Consider the following 19,171-nt stretch of genomic DNA (forward strand, 5'->3'; position numbering starts at 1 on the left):
CGCAAGAGTGGCTCTGGGTCAAGTCTCTGAATGTCCTTGAGTGGCCCAGCCAGAGCCAGAGCCCGAACTAGCTGTGCAGTGGCGCTCACCATTCAACCTGACAGAGCTTGAGAAGATCTGCAGAGAAGAATTGGAGAAACTCCCCAAATACAGGTGTGCCAAGCTTGTAGCATCATACCCAATAAGAATCCAGGCTGAAATTGCTGCCAAAGGTCCTTCAACAAAGCACTGAGTAAAGGTTATGAATACTTATGTATTTTTTTTTTTTTTTTTTTTTGTCAATTTGCTTTGTCATTATGGGGTATTGTGTGTAGATTGGTGAGGGGGAAAAACTATTTAATCCATTTTAGAATAAGGCTATAACGTAACAAAATGTGGAAAAAGTCAAGGGGTCTGAATACTTTCCGAATGCACTGTATATTATATTTCAATATCTTACATTGTCAATAGATATCCCTTTCTTACCTACTCCTCCAGGTTTGGATGAATGGACCATCCAGACCCTCAAGATTGCCATGTGAAAGTTCCTTGACGGGTATCGGGAATGGTGGGAGGACAACCTGAAAGTCATTTTTTTTGCACACAACAGCAGAGTCCAGGGCTCCAACAACTACTCACCTTATTGTCTGCTGTATCGACTGGAGCCACAGCTGTTGACTGAGGTAAACAATGCAATATTTTTTATCACTAATCAGATCAGTATGGAAAAAGATCTGATGTGATTGGTCAAAAGACCAATTAGTGGGAAAATGATCCGAATTGGGCTTCCTGTATAAACGCAGTCTCTTCATTTCACAACTTGACAATTGATAATGTTGTCACCCATCAGACTTGTCAATTTAATTTTGTATTTTGCCTATATCTATTACATGTGTTTAATTAGTTTCAATATAGTTTAGGTGTAGTTTCTATGGCTCATTATCAGTTGGGAAGGCAACTGTCGGCTGAAGAAGGAGCAGGGAGAAAAAAAGTACGTCCTCAAACTGAACACAACCTCTTAATGTACAGGATTGACAGAATCTGAAACATCCACATAAGTATTAGATTTAAAATATTCCACTTATTAAATGTAAGCACATCAATAAATTGTAGTTATAGCAGGGCAAAACCGTTAAACAGAACTTTACAATAGCTCATATTCTTGAGCATGTCTGCACACAGCATGGTGTCATTTCATGGCCCATCCTTTGTACCCATATAGAATCATGAAAAGGCTTTTCAAAAGAACCTAACTTTTTTATTTTTTATCCCTGAACTGGCTGAAGTATCACTCTGTCCACCATCATTTCCTTGTCTGCTCTCCAAGTGACGTTTGAAAGGCCAGATGAAGTACAGCCTCAGGTTTCTACCAGTGTGTGTCTGTGCGCGAACGTGTGTGTGTGTATTGTGCATGCGTGTGTGTGTGCGTGTTCATGTGTGTGTCTGGAATGGGGTCTAGTTCTGGTAGCCCTGGCCAATTCAAACAGAGCAATTCCTTACCAATTAGAAACGCTAAATGCATTTGACTCGGTGCCATGCCTAGTCTGATACGTGCAATTAATGTTGCCCTCGTCTCCACTGACTGGTTCAAATGGATACAGTTACAGTTCAAGGCAAGTGGTGGTGTGATTGTGCAGAGACAATTGTAGACTTTTAAACAGAGCTGACATGGACATTCAGTGGCTGTGGTTCTCAATGGTTCAGCCGGTGGTGTGTAACTTTGGTAGCAATAATACTTTTATCCATCAAGGGTTGAATTTAAAATGTGAGGGGAAGTACTGCAGGGCAGTTGATGATGATATTATGTTGCCACAGTGGATGGACTATAGGAACATTGATAACTGTATCATTACACAGGGGATAAACTGTGACAACAGCTTGAAAATGTCACTTGATTTTCAGGTGAATGACTTCTACTCATAGTTATGCATATAAGGCTACTGTACGCTAAATATGATACATTCTGTTTCCATCCGTGTTTGGTCCATCCCTGTCACATTGCTGCTTACCTCTTGGGCAAAAATTGGTTGAGTAAACATAGTAATAGTACTGTACGTTTAAATAACAATTAAACGATCTACATATCTCCATACCCCTGTTACATGATTGGTTGAATTTTCAAAAAGTCATCAACCTGCATAGTTTTAAACCCCCCAAAAAATCGGCCAATTTTCAAGTCTCAACGTTTGGTTTATTTCAAGTTGAATTCAAGTTTGTTAACAACAATAAAATATCAACCAAAACTGGATGACTTTGACTTTGCCACAGTGATAGAACGCCAGAGTCAGGCTTGGAGTCTTGGTTTGCATCAGATTACGGAGTTGAAGTATTTCAAAGAGACTTTACTAACAGTGAGAGCAATCCATTGCCCAATGAAAATCCATACCTCAAAACATTTAGCTGTGTGTGTGTGAGACAAGAAATGTAATAAAACTTCTGAATTAGAGGAAGGCCTAATCGAACCAGCCGACATAATGGAGAAGCATTTGTCTTTGTTTGTCTCTTCGTTTTATTTAGTTTTTGTTTTTGCATATCGAAATATGACTGCACGGCCAAATCTCCGTAAATCTATTTCTTGCCCCAAATTACGTTCAAATCAGTTTTTTTTCTGGCCGTAATTTTCAAACAGATATTCAAACATTAGGCCACAGATGTCTACACAATGTTACCACTCCACTAACTAATGGTCACTCTCAAACAAGCACGTCGATGGTCAACAAATCTGAACCCTGGAAGGCACAGGAAACCAATCTTATTAGCACTCAATGAGCTATCTTCCAAGGAAACTTTAATCTTGGAACCGGCCTGACAAAAAGCCTAAGAGCAAGTCTGATGTGAGTCACCACTTCTGTGTGAAGAACTACTGTAGGGGTGACCGGGGCAAAAAGTAACATTTACAGTCTTTTGCTTATTTATGAAAATATTAGATTCATAATATTTTTATATAAACAACATACACTTACTCCACATTCTGTTACGTTACAGCCTTATTCAAAAATTGATTCAATTATTTTCTTTCTCATCAATTTACACACAATACGAAAACAGATTTTTAGATTTTTTACTATAATACTTTATTTACATAAGTATTCAGACCCTTTGCTATGAGACTCGAAATTGAGCTCAGGTGCATCCTGTTTCCATTGATCATCCTTAAGATGTTTCTACAACTTGATTGAAGTCCACCTGTAGTAGATTTAATTGATTGGACATGATTTGGAAAGGTACACACCTGTCAATATAAGTTGACAGTGCACGTCAGAGCAAAAACCAAGCCATGAGATCAAAGGAATTGTCTGTAGAGCTCCGAGACAGGATTGTGTCGTGGCACAGATCTGGGGAAGGGTACCCAAACATTTCTGCTGCACTGAAGGTCCCCAAGAACACAGTGGCCTCTCTCATTCTTAAATGGAAGAAGTTTGGAATCACCAAGACTTTTCCTGGAGCTGGCCGCCCGGCTAAACTGAGCAATCGGGGTAGAAGGGCATTGGTCAGGGAGGTGACCAAGAACCTGATGGTCACTTTGACAGAGCTCCAGAGTTCCTCTGTGGAGATGAGAGAACCTTACAGAAGGACATCCATCTCTGCAGCAGTCCACCAATCAGGCCTTTATGGTAGAATGGCCAGACGGAATCCACTCGTCAGTAAAAGGCACATGACAGCCCGCTTGGAGTTTGCCAAAAGGCACCTAAAGGACTGTCAGACCATGAGAAACAAGATTCTCTGATCTGATGAAACCAAGTTTGAACTCTTAGGCCTGAATGCCAAGTGTCACGTCTGTAGGAAACCAGGCACTGCTAATTACTTTGCCAATACCATCCCTATGGTGAAACATGGTTGTGGCAGCATCATGCTTTGGGATGTTTTTCAGCAGCAGGGACTGGGAGAGTAGTCAGGATCAAGACAAATAGGAACAGAGCAAAGTACAGAGAGATCCTTGATGAAAACAACAACACTAAGCGCACAGCCAAGACAACGCAGGAGTGGCTTCAAGACAAGTCTGAATGTCCTTGAGTAGCCAAGCCAGGGCCCAGACTTCATCCTGATCAAACATCTTTGGCGAAACCTGAAAATAGCTGTGCAGCTAATTTTAGAATAAGGCTGTAACGTAAAAAGAATTGGAAAAAGTCAAGGGGTCTGAATACTTTCCGAATGCACTGTATTAGGCTATATATCAATCTAGAACAGGATTATCTATTTTGGATGCAATTTGAATGGAGTGATGGAGAGAGAAAGACTACGAGAGAGTGATTGTGCGTGCACACGATATTTGAGTGTTTGGCTGTTTTTAAAACTATGCAGCTGCAACTATAACAAATAAATCTTTACAATTAAAAAACAAGGTGGAGATTGGTAAATTAGAGAGCATTTGGTCTTTATTTTACTGTATCATAGGAAATGCTGCAGAAAATGTAGGCCTACCTGTCACAAGAAAAAAAGTTACCATGATGAGATGACACTATAGGTCCTTATGCATTGTGAACTGCACTCCATACTGAGATGAGCTGTCAGTCCCCACCCTGAGCGTATATCATTTAACAGTTCCATTTCATGCCATGCTGTTCATATAAAAAATTATTATAATTTACCGGTTTCTCGCAGTTATTTATACCGGGAAAAGGGAGTGGTTTTGGGCGGTAAATCTCTGTAACCTGGTTCCCGCCATTCAACCCTAACTCACACTGGCTGCCCTCAGATATGCTTTGGCGTCTGTATCTTATCATTCATGTACTATACATGTCATTACTTCTGCTTATATATTTTCACAGGGAAGAGAACACACTGTGAGCACAACCAGCGAATATCTGAATTTCAGGAGGGAGGCCGAGGCCTCATTTATGGAAACACTTTTGAGGCCCAGTGTCAGTAGCGGGATCAGCACTTCAATCAGATGCTTGAAAATGAGGCAGCAGCCAGTGTAGCAGACAGGACAGCCAGGGTGGTTGAAATGGCCCAGACCGCCTCGTTTAACAACCGCTTCATAGCTTTTGGACAGTTTGCCAAGCCATAAAAGGACGTCAGACACCAGCAGCAGACATGTCACTAAACTAAACTGGTTCTTAAGTTCTTATGTAAAATACTTTTTTTGGTTCACTTAAATTTGTACTACAACAAAAGTATTGTGTAGCTGGGTTTCAATTACTGTTAATTGAATATCGCCTGCTGTTAAACAATGACAATGTACATTTTGGAGCAATAAACGTCTTAAACATGCTTACTTGTGTTGATTTTAAATGTAGGAAATAACGATTAGGCATACATTCGTCAAACATAGAATTGTGTAGTAGGGTATTCACAGGGGGTAAAACGTATAAGGACATAATGTCTGACTAATGGTAAAATGAAAATATATTTGGTACTTTAATAATCCCCAAGGGTAAAATTGGGTGAGGTGTTTGTGACCAAAAAAGGGAGAGAGCCAATGAGCTAATGGACCAGGCTTGGTCTGTCATGCTAGAAGTTCTGTTTTTGGTCCAGGCACTTTGTTGTCCAAATGGTGAGGGTGGAGTTCGGTGTCTGTAACAGGAGGGAGAAAATCACAAAGAAAGAAAATAGAGAAAATATTTGATTAAACATTATGTTCATTTGTCAATGGGACACATATCAATTTACCATAGCATAGGTGGAAATCATATAGTTGGTTACTTTTCATCTGATTAGGTCAGGAAGGGTTTCTCATAAGAATGTGCTGCTAAATGACTTGCAGTATTGAATGAGGACAGTTAGCTATAACACTTAAATGCGGTGTATGATGTAGGCCTAGGTATATACAATGTATATCTATCACAAAGACAGATACACATTATGTAGCTAGCTAGCTAAATAGATGCATTGTACATACAATGTGTGTGATAGGCCTGTAGGATGTATGCATTGTACACACATCCTAGGGGCCTATCACACACAGCATACTGCAAGAGTAATACCGTATTGCAGGACTGCACCTTATTGTAAGCAACTGTAATAGCTGTCCTCATTCCAAATCAGTTTTGAACAATTCACAAAGACTGATAGACAAATGTTTCTTTCAATGCGTAAGCTGTTCTTTCAACCGGCTGTAGCGATCCTCTCCTTGCCTGATAACTTACAGTATGCTGTGTAATTCTCTGTCTCTTTTCAGCTGTCTCCTCTTGTTCAGACTCCATTGCTGCCCACAAACAAAAATGAAAAGGATGGCACAAAACTCCCGGTTAACTCCTCCAGTGCATCTCCCTCCTCCTTCCAAAAAATACCAGTCACCGAGGATCACAATGTCGCTGTCGAACCAAAAAGGCTAGTTCGTACTGGTTCCGGCACAGCCTGGCAGGGTTTGGTTTCTCTGGTGGAATTGTGCTATTTGTGGCCCTCCTGTTAGCTTGCACGATTCTTGCCATTCTCCTTCCACCTCTCTCATTAACAAGCTGTTCTCGCACACAGGACTGTCGCAGACTGGGTGGTTTTTGTTTGTCGCCCCATTTTCAGCAAACCCTAGACAATGTCTTGTGTGAAAAACCCAGGAGGACGGCAGTTTCTGAGATACTGGAACCGGTGCACCTGGCAACGATGATCGAACCACGCTCAACGTCACTTAGGTCACTCATTTTGCCCAATCGAACAGTAACTGAATGCCTTGATGGATGTCTGCCTGCTTTATATAGCAAGCCACGGCCACATGACTGTAGGAACAAACCATTTTTTGAACGGGGTGGTGTACCTAATTAACTGAGTGTACATACGGTGCCTTCGGAAAGTATTCAGACCCCTTGACTTTTTCCACATTGTTAGGTTACAGCCTTATACTAAAATTGATTAAATTGTTTTTTCCCCTCATCAATCTACACATAAAACCCCATAATGACAAAGCAAAAACAGGCTTTTAGATTTTTGTTGCTAATTTATATTAAAAAAAAAAGAAATATAACATTTCCATATGTATTCAGACCCTTTCCTTAGTACTTTGTTGAAGCACCTCTTGCAGCAATTACAACCAAGTTTTCTTGGGTATGACTCTACAAGCTTGGCACATCTGTATTTGGGGAGTTTCTCCCATTTTTTCTCTAGATCCTCTCAAGCTCTGTCAGATTGGATGGGGACCGTTGCTGTACAGCTATTTTCAGGTCTCTCCAGAGATGTTCGATCGGGTTCGGGTTCTGGCTGGGCCACAAGCATATTCAGAGACTTGCCCCGAAGCTACTCCTGCGATGTCTTTGCTGTGTGCTTGGGGTCGTTGTCCTGTTGGTAGGTGAACCGTCGCCCCAGTCTGAGGTCCTGAGCGCTTTGTAGCTGGTTTTCATCAAGGATCTCTCTACTTTGCTCCGTTCATCTAACTAGTCTCCCAGTCCCTGCTGCTGAAAAACAACCCCACAGCATGATGCTGCCACCACCATGCTTCACCTTAGGGATGGTGCCACGTTTCCTCCAGACGTGACGCTTGGCATTCAGGCCAAACAGTTTAATTTTGTTTTCATCATACCAGAGAATCCTGTTTCTCATGGTCTGAGAGTCTTTCGGTGCCTTTTGGCAAACTCCAAGCTGGCTGTCATGTGCCTTTTAGTGAGGTGTGGCATCCGTCTGGCCACTTTCCCATAACGGCCTGATTTGTTGAGTGCTACTGAGATAGTTGTCCTTCTGGAAGGTTCTCCCAACTCCACAAAGGAACTCTAGAGCTCTGTCAGAGTGACCTTCGGGTTCTTGGTCACCTCCCTGACCAAGGCCCTTCTCCCCCGATTGCTCAGTTTGGCCAGGTGGCCAACTCTAAGAAGAGTCAAAATAGTTTATCAATACATTTCTGCCTTTATAATGTTGAATATTGTAAAAGTATTTAACATTTACGATAGCAAATTTCAATTTACAAAAAAAAAAATGACGTTTTCGTCTTTTGAGCTTCTAGTCATGAAATCTATGCAGCCTACTCAATCACTTTTTATAGCTACTGTTTACAGGCCTCCTGGGCCATATACAGCGTTCCTCATTGAGTTCCCTGAATTCCTATCGGACCTTGTAGTCATAGCAGATAATATTCTAATCTTTGGTGACTTTAATATTCACATGGAAAAGTCCACAGACCCACTCCAAAAGGCTTTCGGAGCCATCATCGACTCAGTGGGTTTTGTCCAACATGTCTCTGGACCTACTCACTGTCACAGTCATACTCTGGACCTAGTTTTGTCCCATGGAATAAATGTTGTAGATCTTAATGTTTTTCCTCATAATCCTGGACTATCGGACCACCATTTTATTACGTTTGCAATTGCAACAAATAATCTGCTCAGACCCCAACCAAGGAACATCAAAAGTTCATCAAAAACACAAAGATTCCTTGATGTCCTTTCAGACTCCCTCTGTCTACCCAAGGACGCCAGAGGACAAAAATCAGTTAACCAGCTAACTGAGGAACTCAATTTAACCTTGCGCAATACCCTAGATGCAGTTGCACCCCTAAAAACATTTCTCATAAGAAACTAGCTCTCTGGTATACAGAAAATACCCGAGCTCTGAAGCAAGATTCCAGAAAATTGGAACGGAAATGGCGCCACACCAAACTGGAAGTTTTCCGACTAGCTTGGAAAGACAGTACCGTGCAGTATCGAAGAGCCCTTACTGCTGCTCGATCATCCTATTTTTCCAACTTAATTGAGGAAAATAAGAACCATCCAAAATTCCTTTTTGATACTGTCGCAAAGCTAACTAAAAAGCAGCATTCCCCAAGAGAGGATGGCTTTTACTTCAGCAGTAATAAATTCATGAACTTCTTTGAGGAAAAGATCATGATTATTAGAACGCAAATTACGGACTCCTCTTTAAATCTCTGTATTCCTTCAAAGCTCTGTTGTCCTGATTCTGCACAACTCTGCCAGGACATAGGATCAAGAGAGACACTCAAGTGTTTTAGTACTATATCTCTTGACACAATGATGAAAATAATCATGGCCTCTAAACCTTCAAGCTGCATACTGGACCCTATTCCAACTAAACTACTGAAAGAGCTGCTTCCTGTGCTTGGCCCTCCTATGTTGAACATAATAAACAGCTCTCTATCCACTGGATGTGTACCAAACTCACTAAAAGTGGCAGTAATAAAGCCTCTCTTGAAAAAGCCAAACCTTGACCCAGAAAATATAAAAAACTATCGGCCTATATTGAATCTTCCATTCCTCTCAAATTTTAGAAAAGGCTGTTGCGCAGCAACTCACTGCCTTCCTGAAGACAAACAATGTATACGAAATGCTTCAGTCTGGTTTTAGACCCCATCATAGCACTGAGACTGCACTTGTGAAGGTGGTAAATGACCTTTTAATGGCATCAGACCGAGGCTCTGCATCTGTCCTCGTGCTGCTAGACCTTAGTGCTGCTTTTGATACCATCGATCACCACATTCTTTTGGAGAGATTGGAAATTGGTCTACACGGACAAGTTCTGGCCTGGTTTAGATCTTATCTGTCTGAAAGATATCAGTTTGTCTCAAGGTTCCGTTTTAGGACCACTATTGTTTTCACTATATATTTTACCTCTTGGGGATGTCATTCGAAAACATAATGTTAACTTTCACTGCTATGCGGATGACACACAGCTGTACATTTCAATGAAACATGGTGAAGCCCCAAAATTGCCCTCACTAGAAGCATGTGTTTCAGACATAAGGAAATGGATGGCTGCAAACGTTCTACTTTTAAACTCGGACAAAACAGAGATGCTTGTTCTAGGTCCCAAGAAACAAAGAGATCTTCTGTTGAATCTGACAATCAATCTTACTGGTTGTACAGTCGTCTCAAATAAAACTGTGAAGGACCTCGGCGTTACTCTGGACCCTGATCGCTCTTTTGAAGAACATATCAAGACTGGTTCAAGGACAGCTTTTTTCCATCTACGTAACATTGCAAAAATCAGAAACTTTCTGTCCAAAAATTATGCAGAAAAATGTATCCATGCTTTTGTCACTTCTAGGTTAGACTACTGCAATGCTCTACTTTCAGGCTACCCGGTTAACGCACTAAATAAACTTCAGTTAGTGATAAATACGGCTGCTAGAATCCTGACTAGAACCAAAAAATGTGATCATATTACTCCAGTGCTAGCCTCCCTACGCTGGCTTCCTGTCAAGGCAAGGGCTGATTTCAAGGTTTTACTGCTAACCTACAAAGCATTACATGGGCTTGCTCCTACCTATCTCTCTGATTTGGTCCTGCCGTACATATCTACACGTACGCTACTGTCACAAGACGCAGGCTTCCTAATTGTCCCTAGAATTTCTAAGCAAACAGCTGGAAGCAGAGCTTTCTCCTATAGAGCTCCATTTTTATGGAATGGACTGCCTACCCATGTGAGAGACGCAAACTCGGTCTCAACCTTTAAGTCTTTACTGAAGACTCATATCTTCAGTGGGTCATATGATTGAGTGTAGTCTGGCCCAGGAGTGTGAAGGTGAACGGAAAGGCTCTGGAGCAACGAACCGCCCTTGCTGTCTCTGCCTGGCCGGTTCAACTCTTACCACTGGGATTCTCTGCCTCTACCCTATTACAGGGGCTGAGTCACTGGCTTACTAGGGCTCTTTCATACCGTCCCTAGGAGGGGTGCGTCACTTGAGTGGGTTGGCACCCCCCCCCCCCCCCCCCCCCCCCCCCCCCCCCCCCTTGGGTTGTGCCGTGGCGGAGATCTTTGTGGGCTATACTCGGCCTTGTCTCAGGATGGTATGTTGGTGGTTGAAGATATCCCTCTAGTGGTGTGGGGGCTGTGCTTTGGCAAAGTGGGTGGGGTTATATCCTTCAGGTTTGGCCCTGTCCGGGAGTGTCATCGGATATGGCCACAGTGTCTCCTGACCCCTCCTGTCTCAGCCTCCAGTATTTATGCTGCAGTAGTTTGTGTTGGGGGGCTAGGGTCAGTTTGTTATATCTGGAGTACTTCTCCTGTCCTATCCGGTGTTCTGTGTGAATTTAAGTATGCTCTCTCTAATTCTCTCTTTCTCTCTTTCTTTCTCTCTCCCGGAGGACCTGAGCCCTAGGACCATGCCTCAGGACTACCTGACATGATGACTCCTTCTGTCCCCAGTCCACCTGGCCGTGCTGCTGCTCCAGTTTCAACTGTTCTGCATGTGATTATTATTATTTGACCATGCTGGTCATTTATGAACATTTGAACATCTTGGTCATGTTCTGTTATAATCTCCACCTGGCACAGCCAGAAGAGGACTGGCCACCCCACATAGCCTGGTTCCTCTCTAGGTTTCTTCCTAGGTTTTGGCCTTTCTAGGGAGTTTTTCCTAGCCACCGTGCTTCTACACCTGCATTGCTTGCTGTTTGGGGTTTTAGGCTGGGTTTCTGTACAGCACTTTGAGATATCAGCTGATGTACGAAGGGCTATATAGATACATTTGATTTGATTGAATTCCTCTCACCTGATATCAAATAATTCTCAATTTTAGCATTTTTTAAAAAGAAGATTGATATTATAAGTATATATTATAAGTATTAATATTGCTGAGCTAATCGTATTTTGAGAATTCTGTGAATACCTGAGAAGGATGATGATGCGTTGGTATTATGAGCCTGCATTATTGCATAGACATGGAATTCTAATTAATGGGACTTTGAAAGCAAAAGTCCCACTTTAAATATTGTAATAATGACCTATTATTATTATTTAGCACCCTTTTTCTCTTACAATGTTTAAGCGAGAGACGCCATTCAAACTTCACAACGTGCAGACTGATCTGGATTAATTTGCTATTATGCAACTTTTTGATAACATTTATACTTTTTAAACTTCGTGTTGACCTTAAAAAATATCATCCTCTTTCATGGGATTTCTTCAACATTCTGAAAGTCCCATTATTAAAAACTCCCAGACTTCCAACATTCTATTAATTATTAAGAACTTTTTGACAGAATTAGCTACTTCGAGCACTGTCCCAACAAGTTAGACAAACACTGAGACGGTATAGAATCTTAGTCTACTTCTCTGATAATCAAATCTGAAATCAGAACAGAAATGCATTCTACTAAGATAACTTACCACTGTTTAACTCCATCAGAACTGAATAATTATAGCACTGGGGGAGTAGTTCAGGCACTACTTTTCCCAGTGGAAAGTCTTTTTAGCTAACATTCCAGTGCTGTCATTTGCCAAAGAGACTCACTCCTCTTTTGGCAATCTCATATGTTCCTCATTTGTTGTTGTAAATAAAAATTAAAAAAATCCCATGACAACATGTTGAGCCTCGAAAATAGAATTAGAATTAATAACAAAGTCAAAAACAAACATTTAGCTGTTAGTTAGGCAAGTTGTTGTATTTTGAGGATTAAAAATCAAAGCTAAGACTTTTTTTGATTGAAATTCCAGTATGTATTTAGTTTAAGAATTTAGACATGAGCTAGCAACTTTTGACAGACGGGTTATTGTCTGAACAACAAAAAACGATTGATAACAACCGAACACCAATGGACGAAAAGTTCCAAAATTTGCATAACCTTTGTGACTGGAGGATAGCTATGAGGGTTATCGAATCAGGATCAAATCCTCTGATCTCCTGGAGCTCATTAATGATATATTCATGTTCATATTGGAAGGCTGAAGAAAGGCCAGTCTTTTCGGGCATATTACAGGAGTGGCAAGGAGTGGAATATTAGCTAAAAAGACTGGTATGGAGGCTACTGAGGGAGCACATTCTAAGAATGAGACAATTAGTAAACAATGTAACTTTTGACACATCAGCTACTTTCACCACTTTCTCAATAACGTAGACACAAATATGAAATCTTAGTCTACTTCTCTGCTATTCAAATCTGAAATCAGAACAGGAATAATGTTATGGCTGTAAAATGGCACAATGATGCCATCTGTTGGTAAATGTTAATTACTGCAACTCCAGTGTTTTTACCGGTGTACTTGAGATACCCGGATCTAATTCCAATGTACTGAACAAGACTGGTTACTCGCATCAATACCTCTGTCTCGTCATTTAACATTCAAACATGGTGTAAGATCGGATAACTAACCATGCTTTCCGTAAATTAAAGTCACCTGTTCTGGTTGACCAAAAAAATGCTTATTTGAGTAAAACTTTGCCGGAATTGACCTTAGCTAGAGTGAGTTTGCTAGATAGCTTCAGTTAGACATGGCAGCGAACATTTCCCCTCCCGCCGTTATGAAGCTCAGCGGATATTGGAGTGCGAACTGGGACACGTTTAGAGGTGAATGGGAGGACTATGCACTAGCCACGGGACTTCTGGAAAAGGACGATGAGGTAGTGGCTGCCACTTTGAGGACTATAATGGGAACTGAATTGCAACACGTATACAAACACAACCTTGCAGCTCAGCAAGGTAACGCAACAGCTATTATTGATGCTCTTGAACATTACTTTAAGCCAGCAAAGAACGTTATTTACGAGCATTATGTTTTCGGTTGTTGCAAACAGGAGGACGAGGAGTCAATTGACAGCTTTGTCACTAGGCTAAGGGAAAAGGCAGCTACATGTGACTATGGTGCTTTAAGAGATTAACTGATCAGAGATAAAATAGTGTTTGGCATAATTGACGAGGGCACGCGCAGACGTTTGCTGAGAGAACGTGACCTGATGCTGGTCTTGGCAGTGGAGACATTTTTATTTTTTATTTTATTTCACCTTTATTTAACCAGGTAGGCTAGTTGAGAACAAGTTCTCATTTGCAACTGCGACCTGGCCAAGATAAAGCATAGCAGTGTGAACAGACAACACAGAGTTACACATGGAGTAAACAATTAACAAGTCAATAACACAGTAGAAAAAAAGGGAGAGTCTATATACATTGTGTGCAAAAGGCATGAGGTAGGCGAATAATTACAATTTTACAGATTAACACTGGAGTGATAAATGATCAGATGGTCATGTACAGGTAGAGATATTGGTGTGCAAAAGAGCAGAAAAGTAAATAAATAAAACAGTATGGGGATGAGGTAGGTGAAAATGGGTGGGCTATTTACCAATAGACTATGTACAGCTGCAGCGATCGGTTAGCTGCTCAGATAGCTGATGTTTGAAGTTGGTGAGGGAGTAAAAGTCTCCAACTTCAGCGATTTTTGCAATTCGTTCCAGTCACAGGCAGCAGAGTACTGGAACGAAAGGCGGCCAAATGAGGTGTTGGCTTTAGGGATGATCAATGAGATACACCTGCTGGAGCGCGTGCTACGGATGGGTGTTGCCATCGTAACCAGTGAACTGAGATAAGGCGGAGCTTTACCTAGCATGGACTTGTAGATGACCTGGAGCTAGTGGGTTTGGCGACGAATATGTAGCGAGGACACGAGCATACAGATTGCAGTGGTGGGTAGTATTTGGGGCTTTGACAAAACGGATGGCACTGTGATAGACTGCATCCAATTTGCTGAGTAGAGTGTTGGAGGCTATTTTGTAAATGACATCGCCGAAGTCAAGGATCGGTACAATAGTCAGTTTTACGAGGGTATGTTTGGCAGCATGAGTGAAGGATGCTTTGTTGCAAAATAGGAAGCCGATTCTAGATTTAATTTAGGATTTGAGATGCTTAATGTGAGTCTGGAAGGAGAGTTTACAGTCTAGCCAGACACCTAGGTATTTATAGTTGTTCATATATTTGAAGTCAGAACCATCCAGAGTAATGATTCTAGTCGGGCAAGCGGGTGCAGGCAGCGATCGGTTGAAGAGCTTGCATTTAATTTTTACTAGCATTTAAGAGCAGTTGGAGGCCATGGAAGAGTGTTGTATGGTGTTGAAGCTTGTTTGGAGGTTTGTTAACACAGTGTCCAAAGAAGGGTCAGATGTGTACAGAATGGTGTCGTCTGCGTAGAGGTGGATCAAAGAATCACCCGCAGCAAGAGTAACATCATTGAAATATACAGAGAAAAGAGTCGGCCCGAGAACTGAACCCTGTGGCACCACCATAGAGACTGCCAGAGGTCCGGACAACAGGCCCTCCGATTTGACACACTGAACTATCTGAGAAGTAGTTAGTGAACCAGGCGAGGCAGTCATTCAGGCAGTCATTTCAGAATCTTACTTATTTCAGTTGCTCCACCTCAACACAAGTGATACTTCTGGATTTTGGCAATGAGGCCCTTTATCTACTTCCCCAGAGTCAGATTAACTTGTGGATACCATTTTTATGTCTATGGGTGCAGTTTGAAGCAAGTTGCTAACTAGCACTAATTTGTTCTGGGATATAAACATTGAGTAGTTATTTTTCCTGAAATGCACAAAGTCCTCTACTCCGACAATTAATCCACACATAAAACGGTCAACCGAATTGTTTCCAGTCATCTCTCCTCCTTCCAGGCTTTTTCTTCTTTGAACTTATATGGCGATTGGTATCTAAACTTTCATAGTATTTCCACGACGACCGACAGCTTAGTTTGTCTTTCAATCACCCACGTGGGCATAACCAATGAGGAGATGGCACGTGGGTATCTGCTTCTATAAACCAATGAGGAAATGGGAGAGGCAGGACTTGCAGCGCGATCTGTGTCACAAATAGAGCTTACTTCTATTTTAGCCTTAGGTAACGCAGACGCTCGTTGGCGCGCACGAGCAGTGGGTACAATAATGAAATATAGACTTCTAAATTTATTTTGCAACGCTCGTGCACCCGACACGAGCTGTGTAGTCAGGGTATTACTGACCAGAATATTACGTATTTTTCTGGCCACCATGTGAAAGGTTGGTAATAATTGTGACCTATGTGCTATATTATATACTGGTAATAGTTAAGACCTAATCATAACCTGGTAATGAACACCTGACTACAGCTTATTACCTACTGTACTTCAGAGGATAAAGTTGGATATTGAAAACATTGTTAATTACATTTCTATTTGTTTCCATAGGTACCAATTACATTTAATCTGCATACAGTAATTGTATCATAATTCAATGGAGCACAAACGAGTGGTACAAAAGGTATATTTGCTCCTCTGTCCCTTCATATTGAAGTGGGACACATTTATTGGTCATCAATCTGAAACATTTTAAGAAAGAAGATATCAAAATTAGACAGTAGCTGGACAATGACAAGTTTTTACTTCTCTTTAAATGGTGAAGTTTTGTTTATAAAACACACTGCTCCATAATCCTGAGGCCATTGTCCCAGATAGAGGTTCCCCAATTGAGGACAGCTTGACAGTCTTTAAAAAAAGAAAGGTAAATGTAAAATGTAAGTATGTACTCTAAAAAGAGAAGGTTCCTGGAGGCACATTTAGGGGTTCCTCAGATTGCAACATTTCAAAAGGTTCCACAAATAACATTTTAGGGTGTTAAGGTTCCTTTTATGTCCAATGTATTTGTTATAGTGTGGACACAAAATTATTACATTGAATATGTGATTGTACTTACCTGCAGTATAGTATGATTACTATTCATGTGTTTATGGTTATTTTTGGCATTGGCCTTGACCGTGACTTTTCTGCTTTGAGTGATGTCATCACCCAGAGTTGTGCCTGTTCAATGCAACTCTACCACAGGATGAGTGGGCTGTATAGCTTTACCGTATTTGTACCGATTGTACACCTTTTATTTATTAGGTTTAAAGTAAAGGAAAGTAATATTGAATTGCATATGGGCATACCTTGTCCAAGTTGCTACAGTATTCTATTATTAATAACAATAATAATAACATTGAGTGGCAAACTTGTAAAGTCACAAATTAATTTGATTAACTTTGAAAGTCGCAGGTATCACAGAAATCTCTGGTCTCTCTTATCCCTCTCTACAGCAAAAAGTTTGCCATTCGTGCATTTGTTGGTAATTTACCTCCCTCATCAATTCCCACAACACATTTCAGAATTAGCAGCATAGTGCTTTTCACTGATGCTGCATACTCAATATTAAAAAGGAAATGGACCCCCATTGCCACTCCCAATCCCATGGAGATGTACTCCAGCTCTTCAGTGAGTAACTCTTCTACATCCAGGAAGAGTTGGATGTGGCTCTCATCCGCAAATTGATTCCCCTCTATTCTTATGGTAGGTGATGGGAACTTTACACACTGTAAGACGTAAAAAAATAAATACTTGAGTCATATTTCAAACAGTAAAGTAACAACTGAGTACAGTACACCTTACACAGTACTACTAACTTTGCATTTATTTATTTGTCTGCTGGGAAATACATACCATGTCTGTGACATACAGTCCACTTGGATATTCTTTGAAGGGGTAAGGGAAGAGTAAAATGGCTGCAGTGATCTTCAGACTTTAAATTGGAGGGTGTATAATAAAAAGGCTGGATTAGAATCAATAGAATTAGAACAGCTCCATTCTGTTAAGGGTACATGTTAAATGCAGTAACAGATTTTAAAAAAAATACCCTTTGAGCCTCCTCCGTGTGTGAAAGAAGTGCAGTCTTGTAGAGATTCAGCAACTCCAAGGCCATACCCTTCCTCTCCGTTTCTGCAATGATTTTGTTGGCAACTATGCCAAATTCGGACAGAACGTTTCTGTCCACATCCATACCGAATTTGCTTCTCATCTCTGAGAAATTCTGAAAGTCAATTTCTTTATAATGCATCAACTACATATCTTCAATTCAGATGACAGTACTTGGCTATGTTACATTCGTTTTTTTTTTTTACAATTTCTTTCTATCAGACTTTTCGTCCACTTCGAATCAAATGTTATTGGTTACATACACATGATTAGCAGATGTTAATGCGAGTGTAGCGAAATGCTTGTGCTTCTAGTTCTGACAATGCAGTAATATCTAACAATATCTTTTTTTTCAAGTTTTTCTTTTAATATGGCTGGATATTCTGGAAGTCTAAACACAGACGGCCAGACTCTTTGGCTGATTGATTTGTCCTGTTGCTGGCCAGTTGACACGACAGATGCTGGGTCATTTTGCTGCAGCTGGGAATTAATAAATTAACCCACCGTTCCTAGGCCGTTTAACTGCCTCGTTCAGGGGCAGAATGACAGATTTTCACCTTGTCAGCTCGGGGGATCCAATCTTGCAACCTTACAGTTAACTAGTCCAACGCAATAACGACCTGCCTCTCTCTCGGTTCACTCCACAAGGAGACGGCCTGTTACACGAATGCAGTAAGCCAGGGTAAGTTGCTAGCTAGCATTAAACTTATCTTATAAAAAACAATCAATCACAATCACTAGTTAACTACACATGGTTGATTATATTACTATATATTATCTAGCGTGTCCTGCGTTGCATATAATCTGACTGAGCATACAAGTATCTAAGTATCTGACTGCGCGGTGGTAGGCAGAAGCAGGCGCGTAAACATTAATTCAAACAGCACTTTCGTGCGTTTTGCCAGCAGCACTTTCGTGCGTTTTGCCAGCAGCTCTTCGTTGTGCGTCAATCATTGCACTGTTTATGACTTCCTAGCTCGATTGTCCATTGCTTGTAATCTATGTATGCTTGTGTTCCCTCATGTGCTTTATGTATTGATTTGTTGTTAATAATTTTTTTTTTTTTTTAATTAAAAAAAAAGCCTATCAACTCCCGAGATGAGGCTGGTGTAACCGAAGTGAAATGGCTAGCTAGTTAGCGCGCGCTAATAGCGTTTCAAACACTCGCTCTGAGCCTGTTGTTGTTTCCCTTGCTCTGCATGGGTAACGCTGCTCAATTGATGGCTGTTGTGTTGTTGGTTCGAGCCCAGGAAGGAGCGAGGAGAGGGACGGAAGCTATACTGTTACACTGGCAATACTAAAGTGCCTATAAGAACATCTAATAGTCAAAGGTTAATGAAATACAAATGGTATAGAGGGAAATAGTCCTATAATAACTACAACCTAAAACTTCTTACCTGGGAATATTGAAGACTCGTGTTAAAAGGAACTACCAGCTTTCATATGTTCTCATGTTCTGAGCAAGGAACTGAAATGTTAGCTTTCTTACATAGCACATATTGCACTTATACTTTCTTCTCCAACACTTTGTTTTTGCATTATTAATTAAACCAAATTGAACATGTTTCATTATTTACTTGAGGCTAAATTTATTTTATTGATGTATTATATTAAGTTAAAATAAGTGTTAATTCAGTATTGTTGTAATTGTCATTATTACAAAGACCGATTAATCCATATCGGCTCGTTTGGTCCTCCAATAATCGGTATCGGCGTTGAAAAATCATAATCGGTCGACCTCTAAACAAAATAGGAAAAATGACAAGGGGTGAATACTTTCACAAGCCACTGTATGCATGGCCATCACATGTCTAATGTTTATCATAGAAAGATTGTATCCAGC

General features: G+C 40.8%; 1 long non-coding RNA gene across 1 annotated transcript; it reads right to left on the bottom strand.

The window, feature by feature from the left end:
- Nucleotides 1-15,868: 15,868 nt before the first annotated feature.
- LOC115143634 (uncharacterized) lies at nt 15,869-18,198 on the bottom strand. The gene is made up of 3 exons (XR_003865677.2): nt 17,270-18,198; nt 17,077-17,155; nt 15,869-16,949 (listed from the first exon to the last, which is right to left on the bottom strand). It is a non-coding gene; the product is annotated as an uncharacterized LOC115143634 (long non-coding RNA).
- Nucleotides 18,199-19,171: the final 973 nt, after the last annotated feature.

This window comes from Oncorhynchus nerka, linkage group LG15 (assembly GCF_034236695.1).
Source record: "Oncorhynchus nerka isolate Pitt River linkage group LG15, Oner_Uvic_2.0, whole genome shotgun sequence".
Taxonomy (NCBI): domain Eukaryota; kingdom Metazoa; phylum Chordata; class Actinopteri; order Salmoniformes; family Salmonidae; genus Oncorhynchus; species Oncorhynchus nerka.